A 16,041-nucleotide genomic window follows, 5' to 3' on the forward strand; every position below is an offset into this window, starting at 1 on the left:
AAAGGTACTGGGTTCGGACTTTTTTCCGAGGAGCTCGATGTCAGGGAATCATATAAGTTAAATCAGATCTGTACCGTTTTCCGACCAGAAAGGATAGCCTATGGGCAAAAATCGGTAAAATTAAAATGTTTATAATTTCTATAAGTAGCGATGTTTTTCGGTTAGTTAGCGACGAATAAGAAATAGTCGTAAAGTTCTACCGATAGCAAGAGTATTGCTAACTTTTATTTGAATTTTTCATTCAAAATTTAGCGTTTTAATTTTAAAAATGTTTGTCGCTAACTCGAAAAATAAGTTACAGAATTCCACTACTGGTGCTGATACACGTCAACTCATGTGGTTATGAGACGCCGATAGTGGTGTTTGTCGACCGCCAGGCGGGACACTTGGCTCTCAAACCCTACTTTATCAGAATGGGATCAATTTCTGTTGGGTAGCAGAACACTGTGACATTATGATGAATCGGTATATCCCCCAATATGTCACTTTATTAAGAAATTCTCCCGTTTCTCAAGAAATGCTTTTTTTTGCGTAGAATGTGTTGATTAGGTCTGCCAACCAACTGTTTACCAATCACTGTTTATGATACCTACTCCACACACGTCTAAAAATGTACGCTGAAAACTTCCGCAACTTCTTTCGTCACCTACGAAAATGTTATTATCTTTTAATAAGGGAACTGTCCGTAGTATGTCGGTAAAGCAGGACGATTCTTTATCTTTACAAATAAACCCAGATATGTGAAAATGCATCTTCTTCCCATTGTTTTACCAAGCCCCCCTTCTCCTCATGGCACATCACCCTCTCCCTCCCGACATTTCTCATGATCTACGATTGGTTGATGATGCATTATCACATTCATATCACAAAATGACGTAGAGAAGCATTCGGAAAACAAAAAAATCGACAAACAATACAAAACGTTTCAAATATCAGTTTAGTGAGAAGATTGAAGTTGAGAATGGTAAAATGTTGAAATCATTCTGTTAATTCTTGTTGTTTTTGTTGTATATTTTTACACAACAGCATGCAATAAATGCAACAATCCTCATTACAAGACAAGGCAAATCAAAAATGAACGAAAAACAAACCAAATCATTTCAAATGGAAACCCAGGCAAAACACACAACAACGACAGCATCATCTGAAACAATGAAAATAAATGGAGATAACACAAATGACAACAAGGAAGAACGGAGAAAGAACAGTTCAGATGACAAAACATGAAAACCATTTAAAAAACAATTCATGAAAATATGAAATGAAAACACCGACAAAAAACAAACTTAAAAATAGGAAGGGGAAAAAGAAAACTTTTTGGTATATGTCATAGGGTTATTGGAGAGGAACTCAAGGAAATTAACATTCTCAGACTTGAGGTATTTGGAAAGTATTTATCTCCCGGGTTTATAAAATTCCCTGGAAAATGTTGTTGAGAGATATGTTATCTCGTGGAAACCAAATAGCACGTGCCTTTTGTTCATCAGACTGTATTTCAGGGTATATGCACAAAATTAGACCGCTTTTGGAAGGACATAACCGAATGGTCTCTCGGCCATTGGCAATTACCAAAGGGGTTTTGCACGGCCCATGAGTACGCGCCTACTAAAATTAGCGGAGAGTGACATAGTTCGCCATATATAGTCATCGCGTCATTTGACAAATGACGTTACCTAACAACCCGTAATTTCTTTCGATCATACCATCTCCCCATAATTGTCTCAATCAGTAGACCACCCGATTTCAATACGTCTGATCGCCGCACTTTCATCAGTCATCGGAAAGCTAATTGACCTAGTTTCAGAGAGATCACTTATTACCGCTTCAGATATCTGCCCAACCCTTCTGATGTTCTGTTAGCAGAAAGGACGTTCCGGCACATCATCTCTGCGGCAGCCACTCGCTATATACCTGCTGGTCGATTACCCGCGGTAAGACCAAATTTTCCAGCAGAGGCAACGGGATTAGCAAATGAGCTTGAAGAGTTTCTCGTGCAACCCCCAGAGTAAGAGCGCTTATACTGGAAGTAAAAAGGTTTGTCGATGAGCATACGCGGAACAAGTGGTTAAATCATCAGAAAAGTTGCAGCATTGGAGCTGGAATAAGTGAATTGTGGCTAAGTCATTCTCGAACACTGGGAAGAAGGAACCTTAGTCACGTTTGGCGACATTACGCTGACTTATCCGAAGAGGAGCGCCACCTATTTTAATCGACTGTTTGTCGAGCACGTCCGGAGTAATAGGGCGAAGATAAGAGTACTAAGTCGCATCAGATCTTTTCCTGCTGGAGAGGAACCACCACAATTTACAATGGATGATGTTGCAATTGGTACCATAAACGTTAAATCATCAATAGGGTTGGGCCCTGATGGAATCTCCATGTCAATGCTGAAACAGTTGGATAAGCCGGGAGTTGAGTATTACAACAAAGTTCTCAACCTGTCGCTAGTCACACAGATCGTGCCTGAAGTCTGGAAAATGGGTAGAATGGTCCCTCTACTGAAGCTAGGCAATCGTATAGACCGATTTGCTTTTGTCGCCCGCAGCAAAGACTCTTCAGACATTATTCCTCCCCATCGCCAGAAATACCAAATAAATAAATCTACGGCCAGTCTGTTCACCCAGTCAGAGGTGAGCACTGAGTTGAATATCATGGTCGATGGCAGCAGAATTCCGACCACCAACTACTCCAAGATACTAGAAGTCATATTCGACAGCATGTTTAAGTCGTCTGCGTAGGAACAAGGTCCTCAACTCTCTAACCGGCAGCACTTGGAGTGCCGATAAAGGAACCTGTTGAACACATATAACATGATAGGACGGTCTATGGTTAGCTATAGCATGCTCCCGTTGGAGTACATGTTTGGGTGATACCGTGAGAGCCATCCTAATCAACATATGGTGGATAGAACCCCTCACCCAAGCTTGTCAGAAGTGATCTTCATGATCTGGAAAAGAGGTCTAACGTTACAAGAGAGAACCCCTATATCAACAAGTCTATCAAGCATATTTGAATAACATTCACACAGATGCAGTTCGCAGATGCCATAAACAACTATTGTGTGAATGCAGTCCTCGGAGTCCCCATGTATCGCAGCTGAGGAGCATTAGCTGCCACGACAAACCAGATAAGTGTTGGCTTAACCACGTTCGGGATGGTGCAGCCGTCAAAATGTCTATAGGTCGAGGATTGCTGACATCGTGCAAAACATCTGCCCGGCATGCGGCACACACCCGCACGATACACTGCACCTTGTCAACTGCCCTGCGAAATCAATTCCAGTCGCTTTGTGAAGACCTGTAGATGACTCAGAGCCAGATCACTAATGGAGCACCTGGCATAATGATATGGATTGATAATACGTACTTTCATTTGACTCTGACCACATACCTTCATAACCTTGGAACGTCGTACATTTTTAAGACTGTAGGAACGTTGTTTGCAATCTCTGATGCTCAAGTAGTATGGGAAACTTACATGGACACTATCATTACTTTAGCCTCTCCTTGCCAATGTACCCGCTTGTCAATACTTGAAGTAAGACCAGACTTGCCAGTAGTGTAAACTGTGTATGGAGCTACCGTGGCGGGTTGGTAAAGACGTCCGCCTTGCACACAGAAGTTCTGCGGTTCAAACCCAATTTAAGCCATGAAAACTTCTCTGATCTCTGATGAAGCCGAAGAAAACGCCGTTCGGCTCGGCGATAATAAGTAGGTACCGTAGTATTGAGCCAATTTAAATCGTCGTGCAGTCATTGATATGTGAGAAGTCTCCCTTGTCCCTCAGGGGACATTGTGGGAACATATGTATGTAAACGGTGTTGACCACTGGAAACGATGTAAAAATACAAAAGAGATAAAGACCGACGAATAAAACCTAGCATGCTCACATTGGACCCAAGATTTCTGAGTGGAGTGGTTAATGATCAGGTGGCCATAGCTTCGTTTGTGCTTAAAAAATCCAAAGTAATTACCCTTTTTCGAATTAACACAAAACACTTCTGAATGTTAGCACCATTCGAACAACCGACTTTCTGAACCCATTTATTGTCTGTAATGCTTTGTTGTTTGTTAATTTTTCGGGGGGTTTGTGGAACACATCGTCCTATTGTCAGGGTTTGGGGGGAAAAGTTCAATTGCCATAAAACACCAAATGCAAAAGAAGAGCGAGCGAGTGGCAGGAGAAAGAGCAACAGCGCCACCACCACCACCACTACAACAACAACCACTGAGATACACCACTTGGTCTAGGTTTGTTTTTGTTGTTCGTTTCAAGTGGCGCTTTTCAATTTAGTTTTTATTACAAAATTTGAACTCATTTTTAGCGGATGGTTCCAATTTTTTTCTTTCGTTTTGTTTGTTGTTCCTCTTCTTCCGTAGTTTTTTTTTTTGTTTGTTTGCTTGTCTGTTTCCAAAATTGTTCATTGTCAAAATTGTTATTGTTTTTAGATGTGTAAAGTCATTGTTGTAAAGTGGAAGCCATGTGAAGGAGAGACAGAGAGCGAGAATGACTCCAACATTTGAACCGCATGACCTCTGAACTCATCTATTTTTCTGTTATCACTGTTGTTCCAGTTCATTTATTTATTTGTGGCTATTGATGCATATTATCTAATTACTTTTCGAAAACAATTGACAATGGGTTTGTTCCGTTTTTTTGAATGGGCAAGAGCGCCCATGTGAAGTGGAGGGGGTAGGGTGCGTACTTGAATTCAATTAGTCTCAACGATTTGAAGTATCTTTGGGTGTTGTTTTGAGGTTTAGATAATTGCAGGGGGAGGATTGGTACAGTTATTATTTTGATTATTATGGAACATCAAAACCTCGTCAAGCATGGGGTTTTAGGAAAATTTCATCAAAGACCAACAGCTTCGAAAACTTGGATTTTTTAAGAATACTTTAACAAGGACCAACAGCCCAATATTCGATGTTTAGACCCTCAACCCATAGTAAACGAGGGAATATACACTTTGATACGACCAAAAATGTCGAAATAATAGTATTGCACCTCAAGTATGTTTTAACTCCACCGAAGCCGGTCTCAAGACCGGCTAAAAAGTTGATGAAGTTAACAGGTTGATCGGTGATCATAAGTGGAACAAGTGGTTAAATCATCTGAAGAGTTGCCACATTGGAGCCGGAATAAGTGAATTGTGGGCAACGGTTAAGCCACCCTCGGACCCAAGAAAGAAGAAAGATATGACCTTAGTCACGTTTGACGACTTTACGCTGACTGATGCGAAGAGGTCTCCATTTTCTTTATTTCCAATTAACTTCTTGGGGAGCATAGGGCCGAACATGTGCGAAAGTTATTTCAACCGACAGATCGTCGAGCACCCCGGGAGTGACAGGGCGAAGTAAAGAATACTACGTCGCATTAGATCTCTTCCAGATGATGTTGCGAATGTCATCAGGAATGCTAAATCATCGAAAGCGTTGGGCCCTGATGGAATCTCCATGGTATTGCTGAAACAACTGGTAGTCGAAAATGGGGAGAGTGGTCCCGCTACTGAAGCCAGGCAAGAATGCCAGCAAAAGCGAATTGTACAGACCGATTTCGCTTTTATCGCCCGTAGCAAAGAACCTTGAGGCTTTAGTCCTGCCCAACATGGGTTCCGTAAGCAGCACAGCACGAAAACAACGCTGCACGCCATCTCCACACACATTTCAAGCCATGCGATAGAACAGTGTTGGTGGCGCTTGACTTATAAAAAGCATTTAATACTGTTAAGCACTCCACGCTGTTTGAGGACATCAAGCAGATAACCCTCCAGCCAAGTTGGAAACATTGGATTATCAATTATATGTGTGGACGCCAGTCGAACGTGGAATTCAGTAAAGATGTCCAAACTCCATAGAGTGAAACATGGCGTTCCCCAAGGTGAGGGATCTTCATAATCTAGAAAGAGAGGTCCAACTTTACAAGAGAGAAACCCTCGATCAACAAGCCTATCAAGCCGGTTTAAATAGCATTCACATGGATGCAGACTGCATCTGCAGTCGCAGATGGTACAATCATCTATCGGAGGTGAGAAGCGTCAGTTTCCACGACAAACCAGAGTAGCTTTGGCTTAAACACGCTCGAGATGGTGCAGCCGTCTGAAGTCCTATAGGACAGGGATTGATGACACCGTGCGAAAAATCTGCCCACCATGCGGCACAGGCCCGCACGATACACTGCACCTTTTCAAGTGCCCTGCTAAACCTACTCAATTAACTTAAGTAGATCTATGGTTACATCCCATCGAGGCAGCCACATTCCTAGAACTGGAGATAGAACCAGAAACAGGAACATACAACGACGTTTTAGTGTCGAACAAATGCGAGGAGGAAAGTGGTAAAGAAGAAGCACCCATAATAAGGCGGATGATTCACCTCCATAAATTCCAAAGCAAAAAAGCAAAGGATAAGAAAGCACGCGGAAGGGCAGTTACATAATACAATACGTACGCAAATAAGGATCCGAATGCTATCAGCGTAAGGGAATTTCAGGTGATAATATCTAAAATGAAGTTTGTGAGGAAGATGGATAGGAACTATCCCCATACAACTGAGAGAGAACTTCATATAAACGAAATTCCCACTTCAAGAACAGGAGGAACCCTTATCCAGTTCCCTAAGGTGGGGACGACCGAGGTGACCTCTTGTTTAAATAAGTAAACATCTTCGCCCAAAGCGGCTAAGTCACAACCTTCAAAAGCTGCAGATAAGAAGCCAATAAAGGCAAAGATCGATGCCTTCTTTGCCTTATTTTAAAACGGTTTCACTGACTCCTAATCTGCTACTTCAAACCCCCGCAAAATGGCGATGAAAGTGAGTCAGCTGATTATTAAAGGAAAATCATCCGACTTAGGTTTAAAAGCTAGCAAGCTAGACGAATCATTGATGGATGGGTCTGTAACTGCATCAACTACTCTCAAAGATCGCCGGTCCTCGATTGACTGATCCAAAATCACTACCAAGAAGGTTAGTGAGAAGATCAATCTGTACTCTTCTCAGTCTGTAGATCTCTTCAGTCTGTACATACTCTTCAAAACATCGTACGTTTGCTAAGAATGGCAAGGATAACGTGAAGTTCAGTAATCTTCCCAATGGGATCATTGGCTGCTGCTGGCAGGTCATTTTAGGGACATTCTCATCTCGTACGTTGAACTGAACTGATCAACGTACGGCTCGGCCAGGCAGCTCTATACAGAAGAGTCAGGGTAATTTGCTGCGAAAATAAGGAATCAGTAGATTTTCTTATTCATTGGCTCGCTTCGAAAAGGCAGCAAACTGGCAGCTGTACCTGTTGTTACAGTTATGCCATATGTTATGATAACTTCAGTGTGGTTCCCTCCTTCAATGGATTTTGGAAGAATACTGAAGTTAGTCGTGAACATCGATCTTCAAATGGGAAATGGAGAATTCTTAGTTCCTTTCAGTAGAACGACGGACTTGTCAACATGTTTCCACCGACAAATCTGAAGAAGACTGCCTAAGAAGAAGTCTAGGTGCTAGGAATGTTAGGTGCTTTTGAATTCCTCCAGAGCACCAATAGAACGGAAGCAGCAACAGCTTAGCTTTGGGCAGATAAGTCAGAATCATTGCAAAGCTGCTGTTAAACTCCTGATAAACCTCTCGATCATAGACATCGCCATAGCCCTAGTCCAGGAAATTCATTTGTATAAAAATAGGATGCGGATTTAGCGGATTCTCCCTCTCTCCATCAGGTGTGACGCATTATCGGTAACTTTGGGCTGAAGATAGCTCCCCTCTGGACGATGTAGCAATATATACAGATGGGTCCACGACGAAGGTCCCATTAATCAAAGACTCATTTAAGCTTAATGATATCTGCAACATCTTTCAGTGGCAGGCCGTAGTAACATAATGGGAAACGAAAAAGCAGATGAACTAGCTCGAGCTGGCTCTAAGTCTATGGATTTTCCAGGTGATGTGCTACTACATCGGTACATCAACTTGAGAAAACACATCGAAGATAGCTCATGGAACCAGGATGCGGGACATCAAAAACAATCTGTTCGTAAAACGACCTCCCACTCGACAAGTTAGGGATGAAAAAATCTGTGGGACTTATTACGGGTTGCTGTAGAGTGAGATCTCTAACTTCAAAAGTGGGATGACAGTGGCATTGAGTGGGCCACCAATCTCGGCTCCGTGTGGAAGCCACCTGCACGTAGTCTTCTTGATTACGAGGTTGTGCTAGAGACTTAATTCTGGGACCAAGGGTACTAGAGTTGGGCAATCTCGTTCAATTGAACGATCCTGATCACTATCTCGTTCAATGGACACCGGTAATTTCTTTGACAAAACTGCGTATACTCTAAAGTGTACCAGTTACCTCTAGGTCTGTTAGCCTAGTCTGGTTGTTGTTGTTGTAGCAGCATGAAACCTACGTAGAACCATAGATTTGATGCTGGGTTGGCAGCCGCTGGCCGAAACATAACGCCGCAATATCTAGCAAATGCGAAGCTATCTACTTCAAAACGTCACAATTTTTATATCTGTGCATTTGGTTGCATTTTCGAGGAACAATGCATAAGTGTGCAACTGAAATATTTTGACGAAGTTTAAAAACTGCAAAGTATCTGACAATTCGGAATTTCTGTAGTTTATGTGAGTATGCAGAAGAAATAGAGACTTTCGAACATCAGACTGTATCGGACAACTCCTTTCGGAAAAAATGTATATTTGATGAAAAACTATCCCTGCAATCCCTCCCTCCTACCTACCGCACCTTTTATACCCCACCTTAAGCTCACAATTGTTTTTTAGCGTTACAAAAAATCCATTTACACTTCAAACTAATTTGCGTTAGTCGATATTTGGTGGTGTGTGTGTGTGTATGTTTGGACCATAATTTTGGTAGGATATCCCACTAAACAATTTTTGCCGAAATCGTACCGAATTCGGACGTAATCTCTGCACAAGTTTCCATTTCTGATGCCGTCTTCGCATGCAAAACATGTCCGTTTTTGTGTGAAGCGGTTCGCAGAATTCGGAACAATTTGTCGAGGGAAATTCGAAAAGATCATTCGAGTTTCCACAAAAATTAGTTTCGAATTCTGAAGAAATTTCGTAAAAAAATCTGAAGTAAATTGTGATTTTCGTAACAATCTCGGACAAAACTCTGAAGAAGTATTCGAAAATTTGCAGAAATGTATTCCATTCGGAGATGTGTTTCTAGATTCTGGAAAGTTTCGGAACTTATTCTAAAAAATGTGCTACGTTCTATCCGAAAGTCGGAAACTATTCTGATGTTTCATTAGATGTTCCAAATATATTCGCCCAAAATTCTTAATCTTTATTCGGATTTGATTCGAATTTCTTGCAATTTAAATAAGAACTTCTTTATTTAAGCTATATACCTATGTTCATAATTACAATGGGGATATATTATATTATTCACCGCTGCTGCCCGCAAAAATTGCAAAATTATAGTCGCAGTCCATCCTGATATAATTAAAAATATTGATTATTCCATTATGTGTTTGCAAACTTACAATTTTATTTTGCGATTTAAATCACAAAATAACTTGTTCCGCTACGTCTTTGTCAATTAACAGTTGCTAAATAACTAAAAAAACAAACCACAGCATGCAAACAAAACAAAAACTCTACCTTGTCTTTGTAGTTCTTAAAATAATCTCTCTGGGAATTTACTAGCGAGAAAGAGAAACGAATCAAAATTTTCCATCAGAGAATGTGCAGAATATTGGCAGATTTTCGAAAACAAGCACAAGAAAATGTGCAGAGATTCCTTAAAAAAATGGCTGATAATAGGTTCAACTTCTGAAGGAAATTCTGAGAAATCGGAATATATTCTGATCATACATTGGAAAAACGCTTAAAAAAATCTAACATCAGAGCGCTCGGCAACAATTGTTTAGTGGGATATTTCTTCGATGCCATCAACAACCCCAGCAAACCAAATGTCGGATGTCCGACATATCGGAACAATTTCGGAAACAAAATCGTTCAGATTTCGAATCGATTTCTATACGATTTATCGTAGGGGAATCCGTTCAGATTTCGTTCCGATTTCGGAGAAAATGTCGGAAGTAATTTCCCTTCGAATATGCTAATGTTTTTCTTCCGATTTCGTTACGAATTCGTATCGATATGTCGGAAACAAATTTCCCTTCGCACAACAACCACCTTTTGTATATACAGTGCTGGACATATCAATGGAAACTTTTTCAACTAAACTAAATATAATAATTTTTGACTAAATTAATTTATTCCTTACCTAGATATACCTGAATATGTTTGCATAAAATTAAATATGCAGGTATATTTGGGTAAGGAATAAATGTACTTAGTCAAAAATTATTATATTTAGTTTTCTGAAAAAAGTTTCCATTGATATGTCCAGCACTGTATCTAACAAGCAACATTTTAGTTTGTTGTGAAAAAACAAAATGGTTGGTTATAAAATTCGCATATACATTTTTTAAATATTTTAAATATAAATGCAACATATAATAATTCAAGCTAGTGCTGATAGACTCAACATATTCGTACACAAAGTTCACATTGATCTACTAGAACTACAAAATGATAACAACAGTGAAAATCATTAGATACCTTTGAAATTATAATCTTTCAATAAAAAACATAAAGAAAATTGATGAAAAAAAAAGAAGACATCAGAAAAAAATTTTTTTTCTTCGATAATCACACGAAATTATTCCAATATCGTTCAGAAATCTTTACGAAAGTTCGGAAGGTACATCAGATTTTCATACGACATTATTCCGAAATCGTTCAGAAATCTGTACGAAAATTCGGAGGAAAAAAATCGCATTCCGAATTTCCCAATGATTTTCTTCCGATTTCGTTACGAATTCTGATCGAAATCGATCCGATTTCGCTCCGACATTTCGTTCCGAAATTATGTCAACCACTTCATACAACTTTCGTTAAGATATCGTTACGATTTCGGATCAGATATCGGACGTATCGTCCGAATTTTGTTCCGATTTCGTTACGATATCGGTACGATTGGTTTGCTGGGACGTTATCCTTATAGCCTTACATGTGTGCGGCGGATGTGTACAGCAGCACACTAACATTATTTCATGTTCACTCTCTTTCTCTCATCAACAACATCTTCTCTCAAGTGTCAGTATGAGTGCTCTTCGCCTGCTTACACATAATTAGCGTTAACATTAGAGGTTGGTGGCTGGCTGACTGACTGGTTGGTTTATAATTGAAGCTTGCCGCTATTGCTGCCGGTGGAACGGAGTGTAGTAGGCTAAAGACGCATAAATATTGTTGGGCATAGTGAGGCGTTGTTGGTTGGTAATGACAACGACGACGACGACCACTTTCATTTACCAAAAATTAGCATTTGAATTTATGTAAAGTGGTCTTGGAATCGATTATGGATGAATTGTTTTTGTTTTCATTTCCCGGCATCCTTAAATTGCATTTTGAGGGGTTTTTCCTGTGTTTTCGCGTTTGGCTTAAAAGCCATTGAGTGTGAAGAAAATTGGTTCAAATATTTAACGCATTTAAAAGTGAATAATTAGTTTTGCGGGAAAGGAAATTCTCATAACAAAAAGGATATCAAAAGCGGAGAAAACTTTTAGGAACTTCTTTAAAATTTGACGTGTGTCATAGAATTAAAAGAAATGATGTTTTTATAAATCCTCTCTGAATAAAAAAGGGTGCTTCTGTAGACCCTTTCTGAAAAAAAGGATGCTTCTATAGACCATTTCTGATCCTTTCTGAAAGAAAAGGTGCTTCTATAGATCCTTTCTCAAAGAAAGGGTGCTGTTATAAACCCTTTCTGAAAGGAAGGATGCTTCTATAAACCCTCTCTGAACGAAAGGATGCTTTTATAAACCCTCTCTGAACGAAAGGATGCTTCTATAAACCCCTTCTGGAAGAATGGATGCTTCTATAGACTCTTTCTGAAAGAAATGGGTTCTTCTACAGACTTCCGATCAATAACTGCACGAAGATTCAAGGGACGGTACGTTCACCTCATCCGCCAATGTCACAGCGATCTGCGACAAGCCGAGATGTAGGAACAAGGTCCTCAAGTGCCTAGCCGACCACATATCGGCCCACTGCACAGAGGACGAAATCATTGATCTAGCGGCGCGAAAGTCAAAAAATCAAAGTATAAAATTGCGAAATGTTTTCCATTATATCGATTACAGACACTCTGCTGACTAAGATTTTGTTTTTACTTTTTTGTTGTTGTAAATATTCACTCAGTTATTCATTGTCAAGTGCAAGAAATTTTGACGGATCAGATTTTAATAAAATTGTTGCTAAAAACCTGATCTCATATTTGTTTAATTGTTAAATAAATTCGTAATAAAACTAAACAAAGTTTATTTTTTATTGATAGGGGAGGGTTTTAGTTAAATTAAAAAAAAAAGTTTGTGGCCTGAAGTGACATAGTTATAAAGCAATAATTTTTCAAAAATTATTATTTTTTGTATGTTTTTAGTGCAATATACTTTTGTTGGATGGAGCGTAACTACAAAGGTCCACCGAGGTTCGGTCCAGTTATTTTTTTAATAATTAAATTGGACTCCCTAGATTCCGAATAACCAAAATTTAGCTGCAAATCTTGCTGATAAATGGTCTTGAAAAATAGCTTAAATCCTCAAAATACCCAAAATCTGTTGGTACGGTTATATGGGGGCTATATCAAAATGTAGACCTATGTTCGCAATTTTTGGTGGAGAATTTGTGTGTCCACTGGGAACCCCAAATACCAAATTACACCTAATTTGGTGGGAAAATATAGCTTTAAATCCCCAAACTACTGAAAGTCGGCAGGTACCTTAAAAGGGCCTATACCCAAACGTGGACCTATGTCCACAATTTTTGGTGGAAAGGTTTAGTGATCACTAGAAACCCTAAGTACCAAATTACAACTAATTTGGAAGGAAAAGGTGGCTTAAATCCTTAAAATATCGAATATCAGGAGGTACCGTTATATGGGGGCTATACCAAAATATTTGCCTATGTTGTTCATATTTAGTCCACAATTACCCACAGACACAGATTGAGTTTGTGCAAAATTTCAGAAAGATATCTTCATTCGTTTCCAAGTTATTAATTTCGCGCCGCTAGATCAGTGGTTTCGACCACTGTGCACTGGCACCTTATCCACAGATATCTTAAATTTTCGAAGGGAGTAATTTCTTGAAGACATTGATCAAGGTCGAATATTGGATATTTCAAAATTTTCCAAATGCTTCTATAGACCCCTTCTGAAAGAAACTGAGCTTCGATCGGGCATTTCTAAAAGAACGGGTGCTTCTGTGGACCCTTTCTGAAAGAAAGGATGCTTACGTACACCCTTTCTGAAAGAAAGACTGCTCATGTAGAACCTTTCGTAAAGAGAGGTCGTTTCTGCTTCTATTGACCATTTCTGAAAGAGTGGGTGCTTCTATAGATCCTTTCTGAAAGAAAGGGTGCTTCTATAGATCCTTTCTAAAAGAAAGGGTGCTTTTATAGACCCTTTTTGAGAGAAAGGATGCTTCTATAAACGCTCTCTGAAAGAAATGGCGCTTCTATAGACCCTTCCTGAAAGAAAGTGTACTTCTGTAGACCCTTTCTGAAAGAAAGGGTGCTTCTATTGACCATTTCTGAAAGAAAGAGTGCTTCTATTGACCATTTTTAATTTCTTACAGACATAGATCAGGTCGAATAATGGCTATATAGGTCCACTCCTTCAGCTACCTTTACACACAATTTCAAAATTTTTCAAATGCTTCTATAGACCCTTTCTGAACGAAATTGTGCTTCTATCGAACATTTTTGAAAGAAATGATGCTTCTATAAACCATCTCTGCTTCTATAGAATTCCGGCCAATAACTGCATGAAAATTTAAGGGACGGTATGTTCATGTTATCCGTCTATGTCACAGCGATCTGCGACAAGCCGAAATGTAGGAACAAGGTCCTCAAGTGTCTAGCCGACCACATTTGGGGTACAGCAGATAAAGAATCCTTGTTGACCACATAAAACGCGATAGATCGGTCTGTGGTAAGCTATGCGGCGCCAGTTTGGTACGCTAATATAAGTGCAACACGATAGAAAAGTATTCAAACCTGTCTAAATGCCGCCCTGAGAACTGCAACAGGGTTCCTCCTCATGTCTTTAGTGGATCATCTACATGAGGAGGCGAATATTTTCGAGTACAGCAACAAAATGACATGCTCTAGTTGCAGTACTTGCAATTTGTTTAATAGGACCCTCTTCACCCCACCTAGGCATGTCAGGATGGATCTCCATTATTTAGAAAGAAAGGTCCAACGTTACAAGAGAGAACCCCTAGATCCGTTTGCCTATCAATCAAATTTAAATAGCTTTCACACAGATCCAGTTGCAGATACCATAAACTACTATCATGTGAATGCGGTCCTCGGAGCTGCCACGACTAACCAGAGTAATTTTTCTCAACTACGCTTGGGATGGTGCACCCGTCTAAATTCTTATAGGACAAGGATTAATGACATTGTGAAAAACATCTGCCCAGCATGCGGGACAGGGTCGCACGACATAGTGCACATGTTCAACTGCCCTGCCAAATCCACTCAACCAACTCCAGTAGTTTTGTACTTACAACCCATCGAAGCAGCCAAATTTCCAGATCTGGGGATAGACTCAGAAACAGATTAAGCTGAAAAATAAACTTACAAACCATATGCTGTTAGAACAACAACATTGTATGAATTCGGTCCTTGGATTACATCCCAGAGAAACACCATCACATAGTTATGTAGGTTATAAATATTTAAATTACACAACTCATGGCTAAATTCCTTATAAAGTATAAACATTTTAATACTTCTGAAGATATAAACATAAACATCAAGACCTTAGATCATTTCAAGGTAAAGTACAAAAGAGAAAATATAAAACGGAACTTGTGAAACAATCACACATTTCTGAACTGCAATATTTCAACGCATTGTAAATATTTTGGTTTTTATTTGAAAATTACGATTCAATGCCAAGTTGTTAATAGCCAAAATGTTAGACAGACAACTAGCCAGGCAGCCAGTCAGGCAGCTAGTCGACCATTTAGCTAGCAATCATTGAAGTGTAAAGGAGGAAAAAACATATGTATGTACGTACTCATGTTCACATGTGCGGGCGGGAGTACAACAACAATCAAGTTGCAGTAGTCATCAATGTAGTCATGGTCTGTCTAAGCATCAATGAGTATTGAATCATTGATATGAAATGCAAAAGGGGGGAAAAGAGGGTGTCACAACGAATTACAGATCTTTCAACAAAATAGCATTCTTCTCCACTTCTTCTTTCCGACAAACAACCTGCAACCACAACTACATACAAGTTTTATTACAATTCATGGCTATAAGCATTTAAGTAGAGTGTGGATGATGATGGCTATGGTACAGCACAATGGTCAATATGTTGGCATAGTAGTGACCAAAATAGAAAAAAAGGAAAAAAACCTAAGAGCAATGTCATGTTCATATTAACAGCCAACAGCCAAGAAAAGCACAATTTCTTTCACGTTTTTTCCTTTTCTTGCTTTTGTGACCCACACAACAATACGACAACAATAGGACGAAGACGTCGGCGACAACAGAAGCAATGCAAGAATATTTACAGATTCCCAAACTGATAGAAGATAAGTCTCTCGTTAAAGAATGAATGAATAAAAAAACACGACACTGAACATTTTCGCTAGACACAATAGGAACAAAATTTATGAACATCTTTTGTCAAAAAAAAAAAAAAGAGACAAAACCCCTCCGTTGAGGAAGTGAATGTGAAAAGCGAATGGCAATAGAGAAAAAGTACTGAAGAAAAATACAAAACGAAAAAAAAACTATACAAATTTTTGGCAACAAATACTGTCTGGGGTATATAGTCTTCAAAAAGTTCCAAATCACAAGACAAAATTACATTATTTGGGCGAGAGCTACAGTCAGATGGAAAGGCAGATTGTTTGGGGTCAATATTTTGCAACATAAAATACTAACACGTGTATAATGATAGAACAGTGAGGGTGACGCTGGACTTATCAAAAGC

General features: G+C 39.4%; 1 protein-coding gene across 5 annotated transcripts in view; it reads right to left on the reverse strand.

The window, feature by feature from the left end:
- The window catches only part of LOC141404591 (transmembrane protein 47), a 64,328-nt gene that overhangs the window by 18,014 nt on the left and 30,273 nt on the right, over nucleotides 1-16,041 (reverse strand). The window lies entirely within an intron of this gene.

This window comes from Musca autumnalis, unplaced genomic scaffold (assembly GCF_047663935.1).
Source record: "Musca autumnalis isolate F117 unplaced genomic scaffold, ASM4766393v1 scaffold_1, whole genome shotgun sequence".
Classification (NCBI taxonomy): Eukaryota; Metazoa; Arthropoda; class Insecta; order Diptera; family Muscidae; genus Musca; species Musca autumnalis.